The 4,160-nt window shown below is 38.3% G+C and overlaps 1 pseudogene; it reads left to right on the top strand.

Annotated features, from left to right (window-relative positions):
* Positions 1-656: 656 nt before the first annotated feature.
* LOC114026098 lies at positions 657-1,176 on the top strand (annotated as a pseudogene).
* The last annotated feature ends 2,984 nt before the right edge of the window (positions 1,177-4,160 follow it).

Below are 4,160 nucleotides of genomic sequence, written 5' to 3'. Positions count from 1 at the left end.
GATTCTAGAAAAGCCTTTGACACCATATTTCACACTATTCTTATGGAGAAGATAGATAAGGATAGGACAATGATAAAATTATATTCAGAACTAGTTGTTGGATGTCAGGATTCAAAAAGTAATTATTAATGGTTTAATGTCAACAGAGCAAGAGGCTTTCAGTGAAATACCTCAGCTCTCTGTTCTTGGCTCTGTGCTGTTTAACATATTTACCAATGACTTTAAGAAAGGCATAGATGGGGACAGCTAGGTGTCACAGTGGATAGAGCACTGGCCCTGAAGTTGGGAGGACCTGAGTTCAAATCCAGCCTCAGACCAAACACTTGATACTTACTAGCTGTGTGACACTGGGCAAGTCACTTAACCCCAACTGCCTAAGCAAAAAAAAAAAAAGAAAAAAGAAAGGCATAGATGACATACTCAAGTGATTTTCAGAGGACACAAAGATGGGAGGGATGGCTAACACCTGGAATGACAGGGGTGGGATCCAAAACGAACCTTATAAGCTAGAGAATTGGATGGAATCTAATAAGATGAAACCCAAAAGATATGAATGTAAAGATTTAAGCTTTGGTATAAAAAGTCAGTTTCATAAATAGAAAACGGGAGGGGAAGAATAGTTAGACAATTTTTGTCAAAGATCCAAGTTTTTCAGTATGGAAGTGACCAAGGAGTTTATGAGGGATCTTATTAGCATTCTGGTCAAGAAGGAGTTGACATGGGAAAGTTTGACATAAATGTGGAATGACAGGATTGGAAACTAGGTACCTTGAATGATTTGTAGGAAATGCATACTATTACCTGCTCTGAAAGATGGAATGGCTGACTGATAAAATGCATAGCCATGGCTTTACTAGCTCTGCAATACATGGAGACATGGGCCAAAAAGATTGTGATATATATAATCATGAGGGAGGTTCACTCATGCTCCAGTTGGGTGTTTAACACTACTTACCTATAGGCTAGAGGTGCTGATGTGAAGTAAGTATCTTTGGTTATTAAATATGATCTCACCAACCAAGAGAATGACATTCATAGAGTTGAACATGGGAGGTGCTTAGATCATAAGGGTATGTCATGATGACAGAAGAGGACAAGAAGACCCTTTAAAAAATTGAGACATTCTATAACACCTCCATTGACAAGCTGTTTCTCAGTGTGGCTCATCTTATCTGAGGTCTTCCTGAACTGACTTCACCCAAGCGCTGGAATGGAGGGAAGGGGCCCTGGATAGGAGGCAGGGAGGGAGGGAGGGAGGGAATAAGAGATGAATACTTTTGTCATTTTCTCTCTTTTTTAAAAAATTTGAACAAGTCACTTTTTGAGGCAAAAGAAAAAAAAAGACCTCAACATATCAGCAATCTGATGTATTAAAAAAAGTAATATTATCTTAGACTAAATTAAAATAATTTTAGCTTCCAGTAATAGGGGAAAACATTATAGTCCCACCAAACTCTGCCCTTGTCAGACCTTACCCAGAATATGATATGTTTAATTCTGAATACTACAGGTGAAGATGGACATTGATAAACATGAATATGTGCAGAGGAGGACAACCAGGGTGATGAAGAGCTTGGAGAATGTGCTTGATATCAGGAAAAACCTAACACTTAGAGCTGTTCAGAAGTGACATGGGCTGCCTCAAGGAGTAGTGGGTTCCCCCTCCTTGGATGTCTTCACACTAAGACTGGACAACCACTTGTCAGGTATGTTGTGGTGGTCATTTCTTTCCTGTATAGGTTGAATCAGATGGCCCCTGAGATTCCTTCCACCTTTTAAGTTTTGGGACTCAGTATGGTTGCATATAGAGGGGGAGAGGGAAGACTACTGTAGACTGAGCATTTCCTCTGATAGGGATCTAGCTGTTGAGGAATTAATGGTTTTTCAAGGTATAGATTTTAGCTCCATATTTTAGTACTATAGGGTAGGAGCAGAGGCAACATAACCCCTGCTTTGACTTCACTTTGAATCAATGTACTTTTTTCAAGCTGGGATCAGCAGGAATAAGTTCTCAGCCTCCATTTTCCACAAAGAATTGACCATTTCACTTGGTGTACAAAATCAGTTTGTACTTGATGTATAAACCTAGGGAAAGAGATACCAGAACTTGTAGGTCAAGGTAGACCTAGCCAGCTTCCTCCTTTCCATGAGGATAGTGATTAGAAAGATAGGACAAGTTTTGCCAGAGAGGGGAAGAGTTATTGGCAAATATGATGCTTATCTGTGCCCTGAGTTTGGAAGCCATGAGAATAAACAAGAGAAGAGAAGAGGAAAGGAAGGGTCAGAAATGGGCAGCATTCCTCTACTCACAGGGCTCTGAAAATACAAAGAGGCAAAAGAATTATTGGAGTGGTCTTTAATACATCCCTGAGGAAAAGTGATAGAAATGAAAACCTTAGGAGGAAGAGGAGGTTCTAGAATACAGGTGTGTCAAGAAGGACTTGAGGTATGCAGAGCAGCCGACACAGGAGGAAACAGCTGACCAAGAGCTTGTAGTTGTCATCAGTTTAGATAGATCAATCACTAGAGTATTTAGTAAGTGCTTATCATGGTATGGGTACTGTGCCGAGTACAGGAGACACAAATTCAAGAAAACAGAGTGGTCTCTACTTTCAGTGAACTTACAATTCTAATAGAGTAACACAAAACGTAAAGCAGAGTGGTCAAGGGAAGTAGAGCAGTGAGGAGAGTGAGATTAAACCTTTTTATGTTGAAGTTTAAGCAGTAGTATATCAACTGGTGTACCAAATGATATCTCAGCATTGAGAAGGAGGATGATTATCTTTGTAGGCAATAGTGTTATCTCTCTCCCTTTCCCCTCCCCGCCCCTGCAAAAAAAAAAAAAAAAGCATGTGGAGAGAAGAGGTTACTCTCTGCTCCTGAGGAGGAGAAGGGGGAGAGGATAAGTCTAAAATAAAGAAGTCATATATATCATCATCATATTCATATTCATATTCATCATCACCATCAACAACTATTATTGTTATTAGCTAGCATTTGTATAGTACTTTAAGGTTTGAAAAGCTCTTTATAAATATTATCTCACTTCATCCTCCAACATCCCTAGGAGGTAGGAGCTATTATTATTCACATTGTATAGATGAGAAAACTGAGATAGGCAGAGGTTGTGACTTGTTCAGGGTTTCACTACTAAGTATTTGAGGCTAAATTTGAACTTGGGTCATCCTGACTCCAAGTCCAGGGCTCTATCCACTTTACCACCTAGCTGTCCAGTATAACACATTATATATAACTTCCTGAACTAGGAAGATTACAAGACAGCAACTGTGGTCAGTAGCACTGAGGGTGAACCAGACCTTCTCCTACAGCAAGGATATAAAAACAAGTAGAAGCTGGTTTTTAGTCACATTTTTAAGAAACATAATTATTGATAACTGACCACCTTATCTCATAATAGCTTCAAATCAGTTTATATTCTAAATTGATGTTACCCTTCACTTCCAAGGAAAACTTCTCTGCCCCTAACAGGGAAATGAAGTATTTTCTGGCTGAAGTGTTAGGCTCTTTCAATTTCTTTATTGTGAATGATTTGCATTGGCTAAACTTCTGAGGAAACAGGGTAATCTATGTTGATGTCTTCTCTTTTATCTATTTCCCACTCTTCCAGTATCAATGGTTTCTTTAAATAGGTCATATTGGAGAGTTGTTTGAATTGCATGTCATATCACCTTCCCATTTTTATTCTTTTAATTCAGTATTGATTTTTATTTTGTTCTAACAAGTAAATGGTCTGACTTGCAAATAGAGATGATTCTGGAATGATTCCTGCATTGTTAGAGGACTCGTTCCCTCCTGTTAAAATTAATTTCCTTTTTTGGTGATATTTGGTGCTCTCCATGTCTTCTTGAAGATAGCATTCATGATAGATAGGCATGAGGCTTCTGAAAAGCTATTAGCTAAAGGCTATTAGTTTTTTCTTTTCTTATTTCTGAGTCATATTTTTCACTACCCTTCCATATATCTATGTTTTCATTGAAGTCACTAAGTCATAAAATATATGCTGATATAATTCAGGTCTTACTGAAGGCTTTATAGAATATTTCTATCTCTTCATTGTCTGCTATAAATGTTGCTGCACAAGCTGTAGCTATCCTCATAGCTGCCTTTTTACAAATACTTATCACTTGTACTAAAATAGA

This window comes from Vombatus ursinus, unplaced genomic scaffold, assembly GCF_900497805.2.
Source record: "Vombatus ursinus unplaced genomic scaffold, bare-nosed wombat genome assembly UNPS02014832.1, whole genome shotgun sequence".
NCBI classification, from domain to species: Eukaryota; Metazoa; Chordata; class Mammalia; order Diprotodontia; family Vombatidae; genus Vombatus; species Vombatus ursinus.
Note: the sequence above shows the minus strand (reverse complement) of the source record. Positions and strands in the feature narration are given on the sequence as shown.